Source organism: Bacillus rossius, chromosome 1 (assembly GCF_032445375.1).
Source record: "Bacillus rossius redtenbacheri isolate Brsri chromosome 1, Brsri_v3, whole genome shotgun sequence".
Taxonomy (NCBI): Eukaryota; Metazoa; Arthropoda; class Insecta; order Phasmatodea; family Bacillidae; genus Bacillus; species Bacillus rossius.
Window position 1 is genome coordinate 82969644 of NC_086330.1, and position 26706 is coordinate 82996349.

General features: G+C 37.2%; 1 protein-coding gene across 1 annotated transcript in view; it reads left to right on the plus strand.

Moving 5' to 3' along the window:
* Positions 1 to 26706, plus strand: part of LOC134530920 (regulating synaptic membrane exocytosis protein 2) — a 350617-nt gene that overhangs the window by 106842 nt on the left and 217069 nt on the right. The gene's annotated exons all lie outside the window — the stretch shown is intronic.

Sequence of the window (26706 nt, forward strand, 5' to 3'; positions counted from 1 at the left end):
TTAAAATTAATATTTAAGCCAAAAACTGAAAATTTAAAAGACCCACTTAGGAAATTTACGCAATCCCTTACATTAATATTGAAGTTCATCTTGAAATTACGTCAGCTTATTTAACCTACAGGAGGTTCGTCAAGATAGACTTTAAAAGAAATCCCAGGTAATTCATGTTAAATTTGTAAACAGGGAATACTTCTTCTTGCAATATGATATGCAACAAAATTTTTCAAAAAAAAAAAATTAAGATAATTTTTGTAACCAACATTAGCAAACCCTAAACAAATTTATTCGAGTATTTTGTAACAAGCCAATGTAAAAACAATAAATTTCATAGTAAACAAAGGATTGTGTAACTTATAAATGATGACCAATTAATCCGTTAAATCTCCAAAATTATACCAATGTCCAAGCATTCCTGGTCTAAAGCCTACTTCATACAAGGATGAACTGTTTAAATTCACTTAAAGAACCTTAATTTTCACTATGAGACCAAATACTAAGGCCAGTATTACAAGACAAAAAAATAAGAGTTTAGTGGTTTGAATAAACTACATCTGTACCCTACCGTATTCCTAGTGCACGAGAGGACACGGCCAGTCCCTTATTTCTAGTGAACGAATTTGGTGTCCATTCCGTTGCCGTTCTGTTGCCCCAGATTACGTCCAGATGGCGGACCCGTATCTGGCGTATATATTCGTATATATTCAATTACGTGAATTACGGAAAACGTACCAAATGTACTGGTCTGCCAAATAACTTTATAGTAGTGAAACTATCCTGGAACATATTTTGTACAATAAATAATAGCTACTTAAAATTAGAAAGCCGATTAAATATCTGTACGATGGTGCTGCTATATCTAGTATATTTTCCGTAAAAATTGTATCGATGGTTGCGAAACTTCCACTTAAATGCATTGAAAACTGTTTGTAGCTTCGCGCAGGGCATCATTTATTAAAACGGTTGCCGATTTGTTCCCTTACTGGGATTCGGTTTGGACACGTTCTGGAATACGTCCCACGAGTAAGGTTACAGTTGTATCCCAACAAGGCAGTGCTTATACGTTACCTTACCCGAAAGTCTTAGAACACCGCCCTAAGTGTTTATTCGGGTGATCAAAGGAACAATACTCTCACCCCTGTGAAAGCTACACAAACCTTCGTGAAGCGAAACTGTCTGTTAGCCGGATGCAGGGCCATTTGGTATGCTGGGTGCGCGTCATTTGACATAAAATTCATTTCTCCTAAACGTCACTTGACCTAAAATTTAAAATAATCCTTTAGTCATTTGACCTAAACGTCATTTGACCTAAAAGCCATTTGCCCTAAAAGTCATATCTCCTAAACGTCACTTGACCGAAAAGTCAGTTGCCCTAAAAGTCATTTGCCCTAAAAGTCATATCTCCTAAACGTCACTTGACCTAAAAGTCATTTCGCCTAAAAGTCATTTGCCCTAAAAGTCATATCTCCTAAACATCACTTGACCTAAAAGTCACTTGCCCTAAAAGTCAGTTGCCCTAAAAGTCATTTGACCTAAAAGGCATTTGCCCTAAAAGTCATATCTCCTAAACGTCACTTGGCCTAAAAGTCATTTGCCCTAAAAGTCATATCTACTAAACGTCACTTGCCCTAAAAGTCAATTCGTCTAAAAGTCATTTGCCCTAAAAGTCATTCGACCTAACAGGCATTCAGCCGAAATTCATTTTAGGTCAAATGACTTTAGGGCAAAGTGGAGTGTACTCGGTATGCTGTGTTCCGCGGGAGCTGTTCACATAAGGGTTGTTCCCAGTCGCGGAAGGGCAAGGGAGAAGGGAAGGGACGCATTCTGGCCGCGACCCTGGATGGTCACTAGAGCGGGGCCTATGTCCTATGACCTCGCACTCCGGCGGGTGACCTCTCAACCCTGCGGAGAAGAGGCTCCCTATTCAAGCAGTGGGACAGTTCGCGCCACATGTCCCCGCCATCGACTTTTCTTTTCCTCTGACCTTCTACACCCGCCAACCTTTCAGCGATCCCAGCGGGACAACGATGAATGGAAAGTCCATGACGTGGCTATTCCCCGTCCATTAAATCCAGGTGAACAACAGTCGTCGTTGTGTTGCCCAACATACTTGTTGAGTTTCATCGTTGATTCTATTTGTCCGACGTCAGCTGATTCAGTCTTGGTTTTTGAATTTTTCCTGTCCATAATTTTATTTATTTATTTTTATTCAAAATTTTTCCATGCCAAGCAGTGCAAAACTGCAATGGTGTATGTCCGTAATACTGCTTTCAATCAATATTCCCCATTGCATGAATAATTTAAAGAAAGTGAAAAAAAGGTTGAGTGCACAAAATTCGACAGCCATGGTTTCGAACCTACTGATTCACTATAGCACATAGAACGGTCGTGTGCATGGAAGGGAAATGAATATTTTTTTATTTCTGTTACGGAAGCATGACGTAACAGCAAACGCGTGTAGAGTAGGATGCTATTTTGGTGGGACTAGAGGACTTAATCATATTGTGGAAAAAAATTGTCTATATATTACATATCTCAAGTGTAATACCTGCTTGAACTATTAATTAATGCCCTTACTTATAAAACTTCACTAGCAATTAATGTAAATAAAAAATTAAAATATTTCGTGAGTAGAATAGTAAACTAAATATTTTACATAAACCAAATTAATTTATATGTTGAAAAACTGTGCTGTCAGATGACGTGGGATAGTAATTGGCCAATTAATATATTTATTTCATAATTCTACCAACATATATCGGATACAGCGCAAAATTTCATTGGCTGTAAATAACAGTAAGATGGCCGCTGAAAATAAAAAAAAACTTAAATAAAATGATTTTTTTAGATATACAATAATTTTTAATCCAAAATGTCAAAAGTAGCAATAAAAAGTTTAGTGAATAGGGCAGAAGCTGGTAAGAAAACAATGGACTGCTTTCGTAAACAATTAAGTGTTCGTCACATATCGCCTTGTACATTCGGAAATTTCAGGTGATCATTTGGTGATAGACATATCTTGCCAATCTTTTGATACTGGAGTACCTTTTGGACTACATCGATGGATCATCTTTGTAAAAAAACAAAGTACCTCTTTAATTGGTGATAACCAATGTTAGAGCCCCAAAAATAAACAGTTTAATCTGGTTTCATGGCCTACAGATACTTTGCAATGGTTATTAGCACACTTCTTAATCATTGAGAACTTACTAACATACACAAACAATCCGACATGTAAGGCTTTGGTATTTTGCAACAAAATTTTAAAGGCGATGACCAAAGTATTCGTCTCTACAGAGAACCGTATTATTTTGCCTGAAAGAGATTTATTCCATTTTATTTACAGGTCTCTTCTAATAAACATATATAAGAAAATTGTTTTTTTTTTTTTACCATAATGATAATGCTGAGAGTACAAATAAATTGAATAGTTCTGACATGGAATTTTTATAAGCTATTTGTAAATGTTTTAATAAATATTAATAGAAGCCAATTGAATAACTATGCAGCATGATGCCAACCAGCGGAAGCTGGTATACATTGCAAGTGATACTGAAGTCTTAACAATGTCAATTTGAATGGGACTCACAGAGAACGATATAAGAGTTGAGAGAGAAGAGTTAATTAGATGTTACTGCAGACAAAAGGACTATTGTCTTGGTGAGCCTTGAACCAGGGCAACGTAAATCTGCAGTAAATGGAGGCGAGTAGTTGGAAGTCTCACAGGGGTGCGAGTGAACTTAAGCCCCAATAATTCAAACTCTAATGAGATAGCTATTTCTGTTTTCCAACTGTATTGTACTCTTGGAGAAAAGTTAATTAAATATAAAACTACTTCACGACTTTACATTGTTAGATTCTTATTAATTTTCCGACAATATTTTTTAATTATGTTGAATGACAGGCTGTTTCATAAGTTAGTAATTAATTTAGTCTATGGAATTGAGATTAAAATCCATGCACGGTCCAAAACATTAAAATAATCTGCTGAAACACTTGCAAAATAATTATAATTCACCCTGTTGAATATTTGTTTTGGAAATTACCTCGTGTTCTGTTAGTTTTATGTCAATTTAGCACTACCTGCTAATTTGTATAATATCGATCATGAATTAATCAAACAATTACGCGGTAGTAGCCGAAAGGTTATGATATTTTATTATATTATTCACTATGAATAAACTATCTCAGATCAGTTTATGTCGAAACTTTATTAATAATGTAACACTTCTAATGAATAATAATATAAATAAAAATTTTCATTCTTTAGCATACAACACTGCAAAGATTTTTCTGACTGTCGATTTCCTACTAACAAAATGAAAAAAGTCCCTTTTTTAGTAGCTGTAATGGGCCATAATGTTTCGTGTCATATTTTACTAGAAAGTTGAACGTGGAACGTGTCTACTGTTTAAAAGTGAAACTTTTTTATAACCGATAAGGTTAGGTGAGCGATGACGTCATCATAGTGTAACGGACGTTATTGTAGGTAACGGAGGTAACGAATATTGTTCAATGGCGCGGGGTTTGAAAAAATGGCGGGAAAAGTGTAGAGGCGAGAACAAAAAATTAATTAGAGAGTAAGACAAGCAATTATTTAACTTATTGCAGATTATTCGTTGCAATGTTTGTTACAGTTTTGAACATTTAATGTGAATTTAATTGAATAATTTTATAGTTTAGGTCTATTATTGAATTTTTTTCAGGGAAACGCTTTTACATCGGTAACGCAGAAACTTTCCTTCACTTTTTTTAATTGCAAAACCTCCATTGTGCACGTTATTGTTAAGTTCAAGTGGATTTTTAAATATTGGGAAATGAAACTTCTTTACAGCCGGGAACACAGATGGCAGTAGCTGCATCGCTGTTAGTGAGCTGTCGTAGAATACAGTGCAAATATATTCGCTTGCAACAAAAGCTGTTGTTTGCGTCTTAACCAACTTTGTGCGAATAAATCTAAAATAATGTTTAGGAGGTAGACGCCTCATAAGTGTGCTAACTGAATTCGCACAGATAACGTATCATTTTGAAAATTCGCGTACATTTCAGTGGGAATACAAATGCAACATGGTTGCATTTGTATTAATTGTGCTTGGACTTGTGTTTGTGCATTTCCTTCCCAGAAATACTGTCGCTTACGGATCAAAATATGTTTTTTTTGTTCTGTTAAGGTGGTGAAATGATCTCCGCTTTATTTGCAACGATGCAATCCAAAAACACGTTAACGTGATGCCTTTGCATTGACATGTATTTCTGTTTAAATCCCAATTATTTTAACTTTACTTTCTAACGAGAGTATCTTCAATCAATCTATGACGTAGTAGCATCTAGCATTATTCTTGTATCCGCAGGTACAAGTACGTGATAGTCGATTGGGACACTTCAAAAAGGAAACTTAATCTAATAAATTATATAGTAACCTCTAAAAATTGACAAAGCTTAATAAAATATACACTATGATATTTATTTTGTGACGGAATGTGTACCGCAGGCCCAGAACCAATCATGGCTCTTAAGTATTTTGAAAACACTTCTTAATTATTTTATTTTTAATATTCAAGAAGAAAAATTATGCAATTTTTTGAAAGTCAAAACTTTCTTGTAATCAGGCCCAAATTAGAATTAAGAGTAATTTTGTGTGATGAACTAGGTATAAGATTGTTCCTACGTCTAGCCACCTGAAACTCGTAGTTACAAGAAAGTACCAGCGAAGAGATGTGCAATCTCTGCTAAAAGAAACACAGGTTAAATGGAAAATCAAGCCTTATCAACAAAATATTATTAGTTTCTTTAGGTAATTAGATAAATTTGAATTCAAATTTTATGGATTACATTTAAACTTTCATAAACCCATTATATTAGTCTTAGAATCCATTTAAGTCATCAAAACTAGTAAATAAAGTTTTTTTAAAGCATTGTTGCATAGGTTTCAAATATTTGTATAATCTACCAATTTCCCATCACTTTGTAAAGATTTACCTCTACTGCGTGCGTGGCTGCATCTCTTTTTTTAACATGTGTGATTAAAATAGAAATAATTTGTAACAACATGTACAATTTTGGCTCAAAGAAATAATTATTTTTGAGAGTGTAATATTTCCTTCACGTTTAACAAATGAAAATTATATTCAACACACTCAGTAAGCAATGAACAATAAACGAATGCTCTAATATGAAAATGACTTTGAAAGCGAACGTATATGGACTATACCATGGGTAAATTTTAATAAAATAAATTATTTCAATGCTTCATTACAAAAAAAAATGTTACATAGTTTGTACTACATCGCAGTATCGACGAGAAAGGGTAATATGTAACGAAGTAGGGGTGGTAATAATTGTAAGGGCTTTTTGGAGTATATTCATGTGTTATAATGTTGTTCAAATTGCAAATAAATTTATTGTACAAAACTCTAACACGAAATTTAAAATAAAGTTCTTTAAAAAATGCGTAGCGTGATAAATATACTAATAAACTTTTCGCTTTTTAAGTAAATACCAAAATTTATAGACGCAAATCACACACATAATTTATGCACCCGCCGCTATAATTCACCCCTGATTCGTCAAAGTTCTTTGCCACCATCAACCGCAGATGGCAGCACGAAACAAACGGAAATTTTAAATTATTAGAAACGGCTCTGATAAAAGCGAAAAACACTTGAAAAAATCCTAAACTCCGGCTTTGGTCCTGATTTTCGACAATGGAAATTCATTAAAATACTGTCCATCTTGTTAAAATGTATCAAACAGTTAATACTATAAATTTTTCACATGTCAGAAGTTATAATTCTATGGCATTACTAAAATACTAACCTGAAACATTTTAAAACACATAATACAACACTAAGTGGGCCTATATGTTTGTATGTTTGTTTTTGCTTAAACGACTGACGGGATCGGACTGTAAATACTTATTAGAAACAAACCTTAAACTTATTGAGCTGATTAAAATCTATTATAATATAATTATATTGTTACGAGCGTGAGCAAGGCCGGGACACGTGCAGGTTCAGAGCTGGCTGGCGACTGCCGCAACATGAGATGCACCGCGCGCGCCTGGAAGATAACAAGGATTGTCGCTTTCCCCCCCCCCCCTCCTTCCAAAACTCCCAGCGCGGCGTCCTGCCTTTGACACGTAACTGACACCGGACAGCTGCGGAGTGACGCGAGCCGCCGACACGTGTTTCGAGAGATTTCTGCCGTCGGGTCGGCGCGGAATGACGCGACTGGCCCCAGCCGCGCTCGTGAGTTCTGGAAGGTGACTGGGCCTATAAGTATATATGTGCCCGGGACGCCGGCCGAGAGTGAGTCTGAATTCAGAGAGAGAGAGTTCAGTTGGGAGCCTTCCCACGGCGGAGCTTCCGGGGCGATAGTGCCGCGGGTGCAGCAGAGTGGCGAAGTCCTTGGATGAAGGTTCCAGGGCAGGGAGTGAGTGGGTTGAGAGTGAAGTCGGGAGCTTTCTCGCGGTGGAGTTTCCGAGCGGTAGAGCGGCGAAGTCCCTGTACGAAGGTTCCAGGGCGAAGAGTTCAGTTCCGGGCGATAGTGTCGCGGGCGCGGCGGAGTTCCGAGCGAAGTTCCGAGCGAGGCGTCGAGTGGGATCTCGGCGAAGGGTAAGTGCGGCGGCGGCGGCGGAGTGCGGCGACGGAGGACCACGAGGGGTGCAGCGGCGAGAGTTGCGCCAGAGGTGCGGCCAAGCGAGGTGTGTGGTGTGTAAAAACGAGTGACCGAGGAAGCAACATTTTTAAGTACAATTGATAAATTGGCATTTCTAGATTATTTGCTAGTAATGTAAATAGTGGCAATAAATAAAACTGTGTGTGTGATAAAAATATTTAATTGGGCTATCCCTTTACGAACCCTGTAAATCGTAACAATATTATAATGTTATCAAAAAAGTTTAAAAAATTCCAATTTCGAGATATGAATAACGTCACTTGAGGTTAAGAAGCGCGTGTTCTACCTCTGTGCCACTAAGCCTCCCGGGAATTTCGAAGGAGAATATATTTTATAATCATTGTGATGCCAGCTGTCTTAGGTATTTTAAAACTTGTGATTAATTTTAAATATGAGAATTTTAGTTGAAAGAAATATAGTCCTGAGTAGTTCCACTATCATAAAGTTTCATTTGGCATACCAATACGTTCGGTATGTACCAGAATGTTTACGAAAGTGGCTATATATGTGTTCATGTTGCTACACGTGAGTCCGGCATCTTTGCGTCACATTTACGTTCATCGATTTGCGTGCCATTTTCACGAAATTACTCCCACCAAATGCCGTATACCGAGAGCTAAGATGTTTACACGTCGTCGAATCATGAATGTGGACTTTCATGTGCCAGGCGTTAAGCTTGTCACCGAGAGGTCAAGCTATATCCCGAGATATCTTCTCCACACTGACAGGTCATCTTTGTTTTAGAAGTCCTCGCCACAATCGCCTGTCGCCAGCACGCAGAAGAAGAGTGGCGCAAGCGACTCGGCAGGGCCAGCGCCAGCCAGAGAACATGGTCCCGCGGTGTGCCCCCGGCAACAGATGTTCCTTCGGGCCTTCGATCTCTCCGCTCGGTTTGAGGCGCATTTCCTCTTCCCTCTCAAGCCCCGTGTCCCTGTTTACCGAATTACCGATCTCCGTTACGAAGGGGCGAGGGGAAAAAACCCGATACGAGAACCGCCAGGGGTTGCCGGAGGGGCCGCGAGGGTGGGGGGCGTCACGGGGGTGCCCCATCCTCCCGAGGGTGACTCGGAAATGACGTCAGACGTCCTCGCTCTCGGCCGGAAGAAGTCGATACCACCGAGTCGGCAACACGAGGGGGCAGAAGGGTGGAAGCCAAGCTGGCGTCAGGCTGAGGGGCCTGAGGGGGAAGAGAGCGGAAGCTCTCTCACGTTGAAATTAATTAAATTTTGATTCCGCGGGCGGAGCCGAGACTGTTGTAAGGTCGCAGGAAGTTTGGTCGCTGCCGCTGGAGTCTTGCGGCCGGGGGTTGCAGCGCGAGAGGGAGTGCGGAAGGGTTGCAACAACTTGCCTCTGCTAATCCCCTCGCTCGGCGGCGCGCGAGAAGTGACGGGAGGGTGAAATGGGGCAGGCGACATCGCCGTCAGCTCCGCTGGGCTCGCCGGAGGGAAACGATGGAGAAGGTACACTTTGGGTGTTTCTCCCTCCAGGAGTCCCTCTTAAGATGTTATCTTTTTTTTTTTATCCAGTCCAAGGAAGCACCGATTTTAACAACGTTCGTTCACGCCACACGTAAGACAGTGAGCGTCATGCTGCGAGAATCTGTGATGCTTTAAATGTTGACCCTATGCTTTTATCACTGAAGATATTTGACATTCAGTTGGAAGCTTCTAAAGACAAATAATTTCAGAAAATACCTATTTGGACTATATTCAAGAACTTGGTATCAATGTTCACCGGACGCTAAATATGTTTAAAAACAAACCAAATGGTGTATCGTCTATTTTTTTTATTTTCCTGTGAAAACATTTTGTGAAACAGTTCAATAGCTTTCATAAAATAATGTATTTCATACATTTTACATCTCAATTCTGTGCTTAAAAAATGTCAATATAGACATGCTTTAGTGTAATATGCTGTAACTAAGCATGTTCTGAAACTTAATAGCAACGTTCAGACTTCATGACTGGCCTGACGTATGTTGGCACGTTGCACTCCGCTGCACACGTATCAAATTCACCCACAGTTAACGGCCGTGGTTGTGGATTGTACAGCTCACTCACCCCCACCCCCTGCACAGAATAACATTTCTGTATTTTCACAACAGATTACTAGGGAAACCCGTTTTCAAGAAATTGTTTGTAAATTGTTTATATTGCAACTATGTAGAACATATGGCTAAGGTTATTTTTGAATATATTAAATAATAAGTTTTTCGATATGATTTGAGTATTTTTTTACGAAAATTTATGCATAATTTTATAATTTTAATTAATTTTTCATTCAAGTATAATTTTTGAAACCATATTAAATATAATCGAATACTTAACAATTTTGTTGTATCATGCTTATTATCTGCGCAGTTAATACTGGAAAGCTATTCAGTCCATGGTTTACAAATAAAATTAACTATATGATGTTCTGGGACAATACAAGGGATAAATTCCCTGATAAGAATCTAAACCCAGTATTACTGCGAACACTATTTTGTAATATATACAGTTGTTTTCATAAAAATGTAAAAATTTGAAAATATCGGTAGTTTTTCATTAATATATATGTTCCATTTACAAAATAAAAAGAAAAATAAAGTGTGACTTTTTGTGGGGAAACATTGCAAATGTTGTGGTTCGTTCATTACTTTTCTCGATGTTCTCCCATTTTCTTTAACCCCACATTACGTTTTTCCTCTAGCCTGTGACATTCTTTAATGATATCTTCAAGAATCACGAATATTTGCGTCTCTTACCTACAATTCTAAGAAAATTAGTAGGGAAATAACAACAATAAGCGTTAATTTACCATTCATTAATATAATTTTATCGGATATTTTCTATAAAAATATTTTTAACATTTCTTACACATTTATAAGTAAAAAACTAATTTAGGAGAGATCGCATATTAAGGAACAAAATTATATTGTTTTAGAGTGTTTTTTTTTAGATTTTAATCTTTATACATGTAATAACCGTTTGACTTCTTGTTATTTTCGGTTTTTGTATTGCTATAGCCAACCATGAAATGTTAACTCAACATTAAATTCTAATTAAAAGGTTTGGAAAAGTGTGCATCCAACTTATGGGTCTGGGGGGGGGGGGGTTGCTTCTGAGGGTGACAAGACAAAAGGTCTCTCCCTTCTCTCTCCATTTATCAAGATTGTCTCTGTGCCTCCTGTTACTGTCCATCCTTCCCGACACTCAGAGTCTTTTTGAACCTCCGTCGATGATGGATGTCAGTTAAGAGCATCCATCCCGTTTTACAATTCCCCGACCCTCAGGAAAAGCCAAGAGGCAAAAAACAAAAAATAAATAATAACCGAGTGTTGGGCTCCTCGAGAAGACTCCCAGAGCATGTCTGCCCCGACATCTCCCGAGGTTGTGGCAGTTTCCATGATGGCCCCGGACCTCGGAGGAGGAAGGGGATTAGCTGGGGAAAAAAAAGCCCCGACGCAGGAGACGCCAGCTTCCGCGGCGGAAATTGGCTCCAAAAAACGGCGATAAAAGCGCCGCGGCGCCTCGCTTTCGTATCCAGGAACGTTTCCATCTCGACGTCTCGACGAGGTTAGCGCCGCGCCTCGAACACTTTCCTTTCTCGTCACAGCTTTTCCCCGTCGCTGGCCCGATCGCCGGCTGAGTGGTGCTTAGTGCCCGAGACACTGCTCCCCGCTGTTCGAATACCGCCACGACAACACATTCATCAGTTTCCATTTACTTTCCATGAAGTTCGCTCACTACTTGTCGTCTTGCGCTGAAATACCTTTACATGCGTTTAAACCTTTCAACATAGGATGCCTGTGAAAATTTAAATATAAAAAAAACGTAAATAAAATTTAAAGCTTGTACACTGAATATTTTTTTTTGTAAATGGAACATAAATATTCATGTAAAATATGTAAATTGTACATTTATATGAAAACAAATATATATTACTACAAAAAGGGTTCGCAATAATATCCTTTTCGGATTCCTATCGGGTAATTTATATGCTTTGTGTGGTTCCAGTACCTCCCAAGGTTAAAGTTATTTGTAAACCGTTCTTTGAATAGCTGTCCTGTATTAATTGCGCATATTAATAAGCAGAGTTCAACAAAATAGAGTCCAATTATTATTAAATATGTAATTATCTTTTCCATGATTTAAAAATCATGCTTGAATGAATCACCAATTAAAATATAAAACTGTGTGCAACTATTCGTAAGAAATACTCTGTATTATCTTGGATAAAAACTATTTCATATATGCGAATATATCTATAGCCATGTGTTGTAAAAAACTTACAATATAATTATTGTAGTATTTCAAACTATTCTTTGGCATATGGTTTCCAAAAGAAACTTTTGTGAGAGTAAAATATATATATATATTTCTGATTAAAGGTTGAGCACTGAGTATGCCACAAATAAAACGTGTAGTGTAACTGTATTGCCGTGGATTATTAAAATTTATTTTTAAAATCTGAACACACAAAAAATGTTTCAAACGTTTAGAAAAATTGTTGAACCGTTTCATCTAATGTAAAGCCACAGTTACAGTAAAACACTGGAAAAAAGCATTTCGTCTCCTAAATAGATGCAATATGTAGCTTTTCGCCAGAGCATGCTTCGTAGTCGGAATGTTTGACATTTATCTTCAAGGTCTTCAGGAACTCATAAAAATGAAAACTTTCCTTCGTTTGTTCATCTTAGAGTAAAGATTTTCTATTATTTCATATTGACTGAGAAAAAAAAATTGTATACGTAAGGCCGTTGAGTTGAGTGATTCATGATGTTTTGATGATATTATAGTTTGCTGTAGCCAGGAGCAAGAATTTTTTTGAGCAAACCAAATTTTATGAGGTCCCGTAGAAGAGATGGCGTCCAATGAAACTGAAAACCAGTGGTTATATATTTCTTATTTATTGACACACATATTTTACAACCACTTGTTTGGTCGGTAGCCGGCGAGCAGGGGTGGCAAGTGTAGAATGTTTGTGCAGTCGCTAAAGCAAACACTTGGTGTTTACGTGTCTACGTCAGGCAAGGAGTTGTGACTGAAGTCCAGGGGCCTATCCCACGAAAATACAAGTTTGTTAATACCAAATTGCTGCTATGAAATTCGTAATGACAAGAGAAATGTTTCACATGTTTACGAATGATTTACTTGTAGGCTTCTAATAATGCTTGTACTTGTAGCCGGTGCTTGGTGTATACTGCTAATTTTCTACCTAGCTATATAAATATGTTTGGTACTAAACATCACTGTAGGAAAATAAAAAAAAATAAAATGAACTTAATTGAGGTTTTTTTCCTTAACATTTTTGTCACAGGTGTACGAAATACAATGCTTGTCACACACAAATGAAACTTGTACTTAACAGGGAAAACTTTGGGAAACGTGTATGAACCGTCCGTTCGCAACAACTCGTGGTTGCATGATCTTGTTGCTTGCAGTTGTCAGCAACAAGAGGCATGAGCAAGACTCCAACTGCGGGACAGCAGCGGCTGTCGCGATAGGGAGCAGAGAGTATATAAAGTACTAGTACACAGTAGACACTTAGTCACAAATAGCAAAATAGGATTGAATCAAGCTTGAACGAAGCTTTCCATGGTATGTGTGTTAGCTTGCATCAATCTGGATTCAAGATAACAAGTTCGCACATGAAAAGCTTGTAACAAGCCTTCCACGACAGGCTTCAATCAAGCTTTCTATCTTGAATCAGTTTACACGTGAAAAGCTTTAATCAAGCCTACATGACAAGTGTATTAGCTTTAATGAAGCTTGATTTAAGCTAACTAGTTTACATATGACAATATTGCAGCAAGTCTTCCGCGACACGCTTCAATAAAGCTTGCCATGACAAGTGTGCTAGATTGAATAAAGCTTTATTCAAACTAACTGGTTTGCATATTACAAGCTTGCAGCGAGGTTGCTATGGTAAGCCTGTAATCTTGCGGCAATGGTTAATGGTTCAAAGATGGCTCTAATCAAACCTGAATCAAGCTGGATGTGTCAAGCTTGCACGGCAAGCCTAGTTCAAGACATATGACAAGCTTGCCGCAAGCTAACATTCTATTTGAGGTGTTATTTTAACTCCGCATTTTTTTCTTAATAATTGTGCTGCAAGATTCCAAATTTGACAAACGTGAATGAGGTTTTGTTACGTTTTAAATTTACAAAAAATTACAAGTTTATTAATGTTATTTATAAACTATATGTTAAAATGCTATTCTTCTATGCAGTTATACTACAAAAGGTAGAAATATGTAAACAATATGTATGAGGATAAAACTTGTTTTTTTTTTTCGTTAGAATTTGGAGTAGCAGCCCTGCATTTTTATAGAGCTTTGTAACATTTTATTTAGCTGATGTAACAACGGGAGATTAAATTAAAGCACATCAATATCTTCTGTCGTTGTGGCACACACACACAGTACTTAACAAATACACGCATATGTCCCAGTATTCCGATCACTGAATGATATTACTTGCAGCTAGCACGCCTGTCATTTTACCATAACATGTATTTTTCGTTTCGCTAAGTTTCAACACGTGCAACACGTACTAAACATTAATTAAAATTCTTTTTCTCGTATTTAAAAGCCAAAACAAATGTCTGCGTTTTATAAAGTTGAAACTCAAGAAAAAAAATACGTTATACTTAAATGTAAGCAAAATAAAATAGCTTGAAAACTTTAATTTATTTTCCAAAGTTCAATTGAGCGTTGAAAATACACTTCTCCCTATAGACTGTCCATCTCTTGAGCGGGAGTGAGTGCCGAGAGAAGCCTTTAGTTCACAGGGATGAGAGCCACACCCGAACAGTTCCGAAGATCTCCGAAATTTGTCGATCATCCATAACAAATCACCATAATGCAAAAATTTATACTTATATATATATTACGGCTATAGAGTGATTTAAATAACGCTGACATTACCTCCCCAAACTTTCATATTATTAACGTTAATCTAAACTAACCTACCCTCCAGGGAAAAAAAAACATGTAACCTAGTCTTTTAGTACTCGCCAATGATGTGTAAAATCTTACCTAGATAATGAACAAATTCATGTGTTATCATCTTGCAAAAACACTTATAAATAGAAAGTCGGGCACGAAGCTTAACGTACAAATTTATTAAAATAATTCCGAGCGTGATAAATGTACGGGAATCGTGTTTTCGACTACATTTTTGGACGCGAATTACACAATCTCACGTAGTTTCCGCACCCGCTGCTAGAATTCGCTGCCAGATCAGCTGCGTGAACCATAGAATCATTCAATTTCCAGAGCGAATTTTTAAACATTATAATGTAGCAGTTCCGATAAAAGCGCAAAAGTCTTTAAAAAAAAAAATACTAAACTGCGGCTTTGGATCTGATTTTTTACAAGATTTTTTTTTATTAAAATACTGCTAATCTTGTGAAAAACCATTAAACATTAACTACAATAAAGTTTCCTGTTTATCTTTGTGAACTTAAGCCACAGATGGCAGCGCCGTTGTTGTTGCACATTTCCGTTCCTTGGCTTCCGTCATTCACGAGATTACTCCCACCAAACGCAATACACCGAGAGCTAAGTTGTTACGCATCAGTATAGACCTATTATTGGTCACGATGACCAAACATAACCTAACATTTTAATTCGGTGTTCCGGGCTGTGGTGGCGACCCCCGTCCCTGTGAACGCCCGAGCGCCGACTGGTTCGGACGCCCCGGGAGGGGCACTCAGAATATTGCTCCGGAGAAGACTCGCGGCCGAGCTGTCCCGACGGCTGACGATGATGGACGAGGTGTCGGCGTTCAGTCCCTCGCCTCGGAGGAAACTACCGTGCGACTGCCTTGGCTCGGGGCTGACCTCTGCCCTGGTCAGCCACCAGGTTACACTGACAATAACAGCATGGCCATACAAGAACATCCCGGCATCAATGGTTTATTATAACAATTTATTGTAGACTATAAACAACAAATCATACATCAAATTGAAGGTAAATGAACTTAATTTTTCTAGAAAATTTTAATATGTGCACCTTTAGTCACACGGCACACATCCAACCGAAATTATAATTCTTCACGCGCTCAGGTTAACACGTCTTAAGTAATGGAAGTAATTGCCTCTTCAATTCTATGTCTCAACTCTGGCAAATCATTAGGTAGCGGCAAAACGTAGACACAATCTTTTATAATGTCCCAAAGGAAAATAAATTGTATGGCGTTATGTCAGGCTAACGTGTAGGCCAACGAAAAAGAGCTCTGTCGTCTCGAATTAACATTACCATCGGCGGATGTTTTTGTCACATTTTTAACTAAACGCACTTTGAACTGAAATTACAGATTCACTCGTAGAAAGTTGCAGAATACAAAACGCTTTACGTTTAGCAGTCGCATTTTGCGTAAGTGGCGCTGCAAGCGAGAAAATAACAAAGCCGTACTCGCTCATGCGCCTGCCCAAAACTGTGTTACTATTTAATTGTGTCCTTGAAACAACACTCTACAACGCTTATAATCGGTACCATTAAAATTTATAACTGGACGTTATTGTATGGACATACCGTGTACTTGATATTACTAACCCAAATATTTAATTCTAGAAGAGCCCCATAGTGTAACCCACGTTAAATTCGATTTATACTCGAGCAACATATTGTTTTTCTGGAGTTTCAACTCGTGATAAACCAAAATATAGTTGCAGTTGCTTGGCTTCAGAGTTGTAGCCACGTACAAGGCGAATATATCACAGACGTTTCGGTCGACATTGCAGTCACCATCATCAAGGTAGAGTTACCAGTAGGTAGCGCCTTGGACGTGGTTACAACCCAGAACCCAAGAAACTTATAAGCAACGTATCGATATGATATTTTGCGTTTAGATATTTTGTGGGTAGGAGAGTGACTTAGACTACACATAATTATGAAATCCAATCCCTAAGGAAGTGAAAACGTGGTAAATTCTGTTTTATGTACAATTATATAGAAGTAAGTTTTATTTCAGGAAATCATAGGAGGTGGGTCATAGACACACAAACAGTGAGTTTGTGACATTTCACTGTGTCTGCCACACGGTCATATAGTAATGTCTGGAAAATTCCTCTCCTCCTTGGCAAGTCCCAAGCTTTTAGTGAATCTCGTGTCTGCTATCGAAATATAGGCGTTAATAATATTTTATTTTACAACTTTCTCAATAGATAGTGTTACCTTGAATTTGTAACGAGCTATATTTTTGTGCGTCGTCACGTATTGCATATGGGTTACCTGCCTTCCCACAAAATGAAGCTGAATATTTGCGTCCCAGTTTAACTGATGCGTAGCCTTGATGCGCAGATATTGTGCAATCAACGGAACTTTTATAAAAAAAATACATAGTGTCGAACATATAACCTCCTTTTTTGAAGTCGGTTAAAAACAAAATTTTCCGTTGTTCAAGTGTATGTCCATCTGACTTGAAACTCGGCAGTGATATTCCCTACATTATAATGTGTTTAGCCCGGTAAACGCTGGATAGTTCAGCCTTTTTAAAATTAAAAACAAAAAAATTAAATTATAAAACACTCATGTGTAGTAAAACTACACAAATATATATTTAGAGATATGTTCAAATTATATTTTATATGTATGTGTATATATATGTATACACATATAACAAGCTAAACCCACACTTAAAGAAAATTAACTGAGAAACTTAACCGAATCATATTAATTCAATTCACAAGTGACCAAACACAGAGATCACCATGGGGAATATAACAAATCAGAGCTCAAATATGATTAAATATATGCAGCACTAATGCATCAAGAAGCCACCAGGAACTGTCGACGTTACTGATGAGAAACTTGTTCAAAATAACTGAATTTATGCTAACATACTCCCTTAATTTTAGTTCTATTAACAGGATATACCTCATATTGTTTACTAAAATAAGTTATTACTTTCTACACCCCATCAAAAATATCACTATGAATGAAAAAATACCAAATAAATGTGGGAAGAAGGTAGATACAACGTAAAATATAAAACCATCCCTGCAGCTGCAAAAAAAATCGTTAATATGTGGAAAATAGTAATCAGGGTGGATGACCAAGATTCGAATAGGATCTTCCCGAAAGCGATTCCATAGTTTAACCACAGAAAAACTTTGCTCGGTTACCACTTGTGACCGATGCGATATTAGAAAATTGTCTATATTTATATAAATTAATGATTGTTTGTTTATCTATCCCTTGTGTGTTCCTATACATTTTATCCGATTGCGATGAAACTTTGGTGAGTTGTAATGAGCATGCCCAGGAAGATTTATGTGTTAGTACAACCATTTTACAATAGGTTTTACGCGAATAGTTTTAAAAATTTGAGTATTTCAAATGGTTTAGCAGCAGTTCGTTTGTTTTTGTTGTATGAGTACTCACGCATGACAGAATTGAATCGAATTAAATACAAAAAAGAGAGAGAGAGAGCTAGAGTGATATATATAAAGATAGATAGAGATAGAGTTAGATAGAGCGCGGTACAGAAAATAAGATATGGAGATAGATAAAGAGATATTTAGATAAAAATAAATATATGGAAAGACATATATAGCGATATAGAGATATAGGTATATGGGGGATATATAGTGAGATATAAAGAGGTGTATATATATATATATATATATATATATATATATATATATATAGAGAGAGAGAGAGAGAGAGAGAGAGAAATAGTGATAGAGAGATAGAGGTAGAGAGATTTACATTCAGATGTAGGTAGAAATAGAGAACTATATAGGGATATATAGGGTATATATAGGGATAGAATGATAGTAGATTATAATGCGATATGTAATTGGTTTGTTTATGTGTAGGAATGACGGGCAAAGTGGCCAAGCTAAGGTTCGCTCATTTTTAAACTGATTTGCGACCGACGTAAAGTCATCTAAATTAGTAATTACTAAATTTCAAATATTTTAGTACATAGTATAAATCTTAGAATTAAGTTAAGTACCTGAAAATATCATTTTACCAAAATTACCGAAATGGCCACTTGACCGACATGGTCGGACAAAGTTGCCACTTAAATTTCAAGTAAAAAATAATGGATAAAAATGGTTTAAACGTACAATTAATGTATTTTAATTGAAGAAATTTACGGAAATTCACAACAATTGTCAAAATAACTTGGGATAAAATTAAGTTTTCTATGATGCTATGGAAGAAGATGAAAAGTTCAAAATTATAATTAAGTCAGCCATATAAGAGTTATAAAACTTTTAAAAATCGACGATCCTTTAAATAAAAATTAGCTTCTGGCAATTTTCGCAAATGAAAGAAAGGCTGTTTTTATTTTGTTTCAAACCCAGCACAGACCCTGAGGGCCCAAAAAACACATTTGAATCTGGATCCATCGTTCTTGTAATCTTGAAGCTGAAAATCTTTCGTTTCACTACAGGCACTCTACGTCTTTTTGTTCATCTTCGTCATCATATTCAAGTAACACTATTCTTGGGTTAGTTTACCTGCGACTAGTAATTTTATTTCTATCCTTGTTTCCCTTTTTTTTCTCAACTGCTACTTTCCTTTTTTAGCCTTTTTTTCTTTTTTTCTTCTCTTTCATCTTTTGAAGCTTCAATTATATTTTTATATGGACTCGATGTCAATATCTCCAATATCTCCGCGGTGGCTTTCTTTTGGCCGTTGCTTTTTGGTTCTTTTGCTGCTGTTGGCCGACCCGAGGCACAGTAATAATATTTCTATGGTTCATTTAAAAAGAATTTCCTGGTCGTTGGTTTGTGTGGGGAAGGGGGCCGGGTGCTAACACGAGATGAGCTTGCTGCAGATGAATAGCTGGTGATAGTGCAACATATAGAGGGATGGGAAAGTCTGTCATCTAAGCACCAATAAAATCTTATTATTTAAGGTTAGGTAGCTGAATGTGTTTTACGATATGAAAATAATTTAATTGATCATGAATTGTAATTATGATTGATATTGTCACTTAATTTTCAAAAGATGATAAAACATATATTCAAAGTTGTTTTTAAAATTTGGAATAGTGATAATAGGTCTACAGAAGAAGAAAAAATTATACTCGGCAGGTAAAGTAGCCAACAGCCACCCATAGACTGGCAATTTTTCCCGGATTTACTGAATTGTTCTTCCTGAAGAACCCGATGGAACTGTGCGATTAACTATATGGGATTTTATAGTCAAGATTTATCACTTTAAAAAAAATTTCCTTAAGAAATGGTAAGTTATTTGATTTCATAGTAAGAAATACACAAACTGAGTACTTACATTACATCAGGATGATCAAAAACCACAAAAAATATAATAACTGGGAGAAACGACACGCTAACAGGATAGGCCTTCTCAGTGTGACTGACAGCAGTAAAATGAATAAGTTCACAGTATTCTCGAGCATGGCAGCACTTCACGGCCTCAGCAGCCCCTGTGACCACTTTGTCTGCCATGGCCACTTTGCCCGGCACTCCCCTACCTACATCAAAATATTACAGAAAAAAAACTATATCAGGTAAAGCCAGGAATTCACTAGTATCTTATTATCAGGCGTTTCCAGTATGTATTTTTTTTCTTCCTGTAATATAAAAAACAGATAAAATAAAGTAACATATATTCTGTACTGCTTGATATATTTTTTTATATTCAAACAATATTTACAGTCACGTATTATTTTACTAGAATTCTTTTAATTATTTGTGTTAACAAAATTTTCAATAGCAATATTAACTTACAGACAAGACTAATGTAGTTAATATGTATTATATATACACCTGTATAAGCAAACCAGTTATATGTGTTCGAAAATACAAAAATAAATGTGAGCAAGTCCATCATTACTCGCCAGTGAAGTGTAAACATATAATCATGTACTCTCATGTTGTTATTGTTGCAAATAAATTTATAATACGAAACTAGGACATACAATTACTCTACGATCATGTAGTTCACTCGCGTTGCGCGTACACCGACCGATGTTTTGATGCCTCACTAGTGGCATTTATAAAAATTAATTACGTTTTGAAATCAAATGAATCTTCCAATTAAATAACATTAATGGTTATGTTATGCTATGAAAACATGTTACGGTTTTGAATGCACCAAATATGTGACAACCACTGATAAAACTCTGATATATTTAATGCGGCATTGGTAGTTGTTATGAAAACCTGTAACAGCAGATGTCAAACTGAAGGAATTTTTCCAACATTTTTGGTGGATTTTCCAGAAATTTTCTTTCAAAAAAATCTTTTCTTGACAATTACGAACACATAAAACAAATAACTACCATATCGGTCGAGCAGTTCTCAAGTGATATGGTTGTTATTTGTTTTATGTGTTCGTAATTGTCAAGAAAAGATTTTTTATGAAAGAAAATTTCTGGAAAATCCACCAAAACTTTTGGAAAAATTCGTTCAGTTTGACATCTGCTATTACAGGTTTTCATAACAACTACCAATGCCGCATTAAATATATCAATGTTTTATCAGTGGTTGTCACATCTTTGGTGCATTCAAAACCGTAACATGTTTTCATAGCATAACATAACCATTAAAGTTATTTAATTGGAAGATTCATTTGATTTAAATTCCGTATTTTAAATTTATTTGCAACAATAACAACATGAGAGCACATGATTATATGTTTACACTTCACTGGCGAGTAATGATGGACTTGCTCACATTTATTTTTATATTTTCGAACACATATAACTGGTTTGCTTATACAGGTGTATATATAATACATATTAACTACATTAGTCTTGTCTGTAAGTTAATATTGCTTTTGAATGCGGGTAATCAACTCACTATCTCCTTTCGATCATCCAGTGAGAATGTTTCTTCCCAGCCTTATGATGCACAGCCTGGTACCGTTCCATAATCTCGGCGCATCAAAGTACTTAGATTATCCAGCGGGGGCCTTTTGCGCTTTGAACAGATTTTTTCAATTTTTATCTCAGAAATTTTTTATATTTTTTTATCACATTTCAAAATGATCTCCGTGGCAACGTCAGTCGCATTTCTGATGCTTCCTTCGTCTCTACAGCAATGGCCCTTGCATTTTTAAGGCTTTATTCATCTCCATGACAACGGCGACTGCATTGCTGGTGCCTCATTCACTTCCAGATCTTGAATCATCTTTGTCATCGTACTGACGCGATGTTGTTTAAATAAATGCGAATTCGAAAGCCTTTAGACAAATGTTGAATCTAATATTGAGTTCTTGGTTAGTATTTCTTCCCGTTTATTTGAATTCTGATTTTTTTTAACGATTGAATTTCCAAAATTCTATTACGTTTTACATTCCCGTTTGAGGCACGATGATGGCGAACCCACACGAGGTGGCGCAGTGCGAGGGTGCTCTTCCTGCAGACGTCCGTAGTGAAACGCGGGTACTTCAGCTAGTTTGTAACATTAGTAGGATCCAGCCGGACTCAACACGATCCGTCTCATCCGTCCGTCAGCCGTCCGTCCGTCAGTCACGTGACATGCAGCCAATCAGGTGGCCCGAAAAATTCCATCCGTACGCCCGTCGAAACCTTGGCAACTATTACTTTCAACTGACCGACGGGTGAAATTGTAACCTCAAAATTGTCTTAAATGTATAGTATTTATTTTAAAAGGTTTCTCTATTATGTTTTAACTGGCCTGTGGATACGTATTAAAGACTGTTATTTGAAGCGAATATTGTTCGAGATACACAAGTTATTAACAATGCACGGTGACTCAAAAATTTATTTAAAAAGTAATTTTAAATTATTCGCGTTAAATATGACCCATTCACGGAATTAAAGGTCTTGTACAGAAGAGAAGTTTGAAAACCATGGCTGTTATCGAAACGTAGCTTGGGATCAGGAAGCCCTTTACAATTGCGTCAGCCACAGAGCGAGCATTTGAGTTTAATTCGTTTTTAAAACCTTGTCCGCCGGAATTGGCTCGCATCCCCCCCGTGTCCGGACGTGACGGACGGCCTAGGGACGAGGGAGGTACAGTAATATTAATTAGGGCAGTTACCCTGTGCTTCATGGCGCTGCCCGGTTGTTAAGGGCAACATCGTTGGATCGAACAGTTGGATTGCAGCCAGGGCAGGATTGGGGAGGGAGGGGGCAGTGGGTCACGTGCTGACCAGCTCGGGAAATGGCGGTTTTACAGCCCCTTGATGGCCCTGGCTTCGCGTGGGGTATGGAAGGGGAGGGGGGAATAAATTGATTCGGATGGCGTAGCCGCAAATGAACCTCTTATCCCCTCCCCCCATTGTTGCGAGGCCCGCGGCAGGGGTGGCCAACATGGCGCACGTAGCCCCGCTGACGGTGCCGATACAAAACAACTGCAGGCACAGAGACCGCGTGGATTCAATCGGCGCTGGGCTAATCTTTCACCACTCTTATTTTTTTTTTTAACTGCGACAGCTGATTTCGTTTTGGAAAAAATTGTATTCCCTTTAATATGTAGGTTCTCCTGCCATCCTGCTCGCTACCAGTGGCTCTGGAGCGTAGGAAGCTTGTCCCGTCATCCAAGCAGAACTTCAAGATAGCGTGTTTGGTTTCGACATGTGACAGAAAGAACACCGCGGAGCTTTATGAATTATTTCTACATTTCTAGTAATACATTTCCAATATTACCCGTTCCCACATTGTAGAGCAAATCACACATTGCACTTCAACACGCTCTAGTGGGGGGAGAGGTTATAGATGGGTTGTACCCGACTGCCGTCTGACTGAAACATATCATGATGTTGGCGAGGGATTTTTACCTTTGACCCATATCTATAATATTTTTTGTTACATGCAAGCTGTATCTGAACACTCAGAGATGCGTCCATAGCACACACATCCCCACATCCCTTAGCAAATGCAGCCAAAAATTAAATGATACATTTCTCATAGATGGATAGTATCCGAATACTTTTACTGCTAGCACCCCCTCCTGACAATGGTTCGTACTAATCTGCACGTAGCTATTTCAGCAGAACGTAAAAAAACGACCAAATAAAAACATTTTGTGTAGAGTGAATGTTATAAATTTTAGCGATCAAAATAAAAACTATGTTGCGGATCACAAATTATTAAAAATATATATCATGAGCATAATATACAACTGCAAATTTAAATTTACCTTTAGATAACTTTACAAACGTTTTTATTTGTCTCATTTTTAGTTATCACTATGCTTATAACGTTTGAAACAAATCTAATGCCAAAAATCTAAAGCAGTATTATATACAAACAAAACGAAACACGATTCCATTGGTAATGGATGAAGGGACGCATCAGTTGATGATAGTGTCGCATCTCTGTAAATATCGAGTTTCAGTGGTCGAGTGATCGGGTTACGGATGCATCCCTTTTGAGAATTCTGAAGCAACGCAAACATGGCTGCGTCCTCTGCGATGTACATCTAGTGGATCTCTTAGCTAAGGGATCCATTAGGGATCTATTATTCGGATGCAGTTATAATGTATTTACAAGAAGCCACCTGAGAGTTTTATAATTAGTCGTTATGATTATAATACCAGGATAAGCAACGATCTATGCACATTAAGTGTGTTTGTCTAATATATATTTGTAACGGCTAAGACAGCAACCATGCCAGGTTTTAAACAGTGACCTCTACCGAGACTGTATGCTGTAGAGTGTCTAGTTACGCCGCGTGCCGCGCGAGTGCGGTGAAGTAGGGCGCGTATCGAGACGGAACAGCTGCTGGCAAGGGTCAGTTACGGGGACTGGGGCGCTCGATGCGAACCTGGGTGGAGCCCGCGGAGGAGATCGCCCATTGTAAAGATGGCCAGGGGGCTGATTACGAACACTCGCGCAGACCTGCGGTCTTCTCCACGCTCTGCGAAACACGTATCGTATCTATTGATTACGAACCAACGCGCGGCGTGTGTTTCGTCATAATTCTTGGGACTTTTAAGCCACGGTTAAATTAAGTGACGTCCAAGGCAAGTAACCAAATAATATGTTTTTAATGTGTGCGTTAAATATTTTTTCCCAGTAAAATTTAAATTGTTCAATTTTAGGTTTAATTATTTTTTCAAGCATTCATAATTATTTGTGATTTTTCAATAATTATTTAATTTAAGCACGCAGTAAAATAAATTTGTGTCATCAATGTTGCCATACCTGTGTTTTGCCGTAGAAAACATAAAACCATAGATATAAGTTAAGCGGTAACGGTTCCTAGCCTCAAATATTGTTTTCGTTATACTTTTATTGTTCCTAACACACCCAGCTAAGTTAAAAAAATCGTGCCAATAAAATTTCACATTATTTAATCTTTATTATAGTTAAATTACTTCGATAATGTCTCATTCGTTTCACACCACCAACTAATACACACTTGGTATATAACGTAGCACCGGTGCGATAAATGCCGTCCGAATGTGTGTTCATACTCAAAGATTACGGTACATATCGTCAAAAGTCAACAATAGTCGGAGTGTAACTAAAAGTATTGTGTTCTGTAACAAACCTCCTATCTTCGTATAATCATTACTAAGAAGGGACGGTATGACACAGGAAGCCACCATGAACCTTAGGCTCAATGACCTCTCAAACTGGAGTGTAGAAAAGGTTGAGAGTACAAAGGAGCCTGACTGACTCACCATATTATATTAAAAGCATAAATTATAATTATTAAACAAATTGTTTATATGTGAAAGAATGCCTGGCGAATTTATAATTAAGGTTACAACATCTGGAACAAAAATAAACATGACATAATTTCGTAGCGTCAGACATTTATTGTATATATGTTATTTTTCTTCGCTTCTTTTGCAAGATATTTCGGAATATTCAAAAAGTATATTTTTTTTTAGATATACATATTTTGTTTACTATTCATTTGGTCAATATTACTTACTCTTTATTAAAAAGGGGCTTCTATAAACAAAATAATTTTTGATCACTTTAGAATTACAAATTACACGATTACAGATTTAAATCCTTTTTTTAGAAGTAGTCTTAAAATAAAGATTGCACGCTTTTTTGCGTTGATAATTTTTTGAAGTTATAAGTATAAGTGCCACATACTGATTCATGGTACATGCCAAAAAGATTAAAAAACTTTCCTGGATAAGTCGCCATCCCCTAGGCCAGCAGAAACATGGGAGCCTCACTCGCCATTGCTTCAGAATTTATTGGAGAGCTTATTATGTCAGCATGGCTGGGATGTTGTACCTCATCACGAGGACCACACTATAAACAATCACAAAATTATTTTTCAAAATAATAAATAAATGGCCAAAATAAATGGATAAAATAATTCCTCGGAGAATCTGCCACAAAACTTAACGCTATGCGTTGCGGAAATATTTTCTACTGCATGGAATACGGTGGATAACTTAGAACAAGGAAAAAAATGTTGTTTCACATAATGTCTGTCCAGAAGAAAAGAAGGGTAAGGTCACCTTCAACAGATAAATATTATAATAGAAGACCATAGCGAGATGCACACGCTAGTAGAAAATATTTCTGACCTCAGAACAAAACATTACATAAACATGGGTTATATTCCCAAAATAAATATGACTGGATAAAACGAAACAATTAGTAAATTCACTGTTAAAGACTTTATCGCTAATACAACTACATTCATTTCAGAATATTGTCCCAATTCGTTTCATAGTTTTAGATAATATGAAATATCATAAAATGTTAGTTAACCTTACAAAATTGAAATAACATCAAATTACATTAATATAATTAGCTATTCTTACATAATATATTTAAGAACATTTTAAGTACTCACAAAATACAAATTGTATTGAAAGCAATATGGCTTCCAGTTTGCCCAACGAAAACTAAAACAAAATATACTACTCAATGAACATTAGAGCGGGTGCCCTGCAACAACAGCGCAACGGCACAGTTCGTAATCACGCAGTTTATTTGCTTGCCGAGTCTTATACCAACACATAGTTGGCATTCAGATTAGTGATTTGAGAGCACCTACCACCTAAAGCTATTTCGTCGAGCTCCCGATGGGTTGAACTCCACCAGGAGTTAAAAAAAGACCTCGTCACCAGTCATGGCACAGACCCACCTTGGCCACCTCGTTCTTCACACAGAA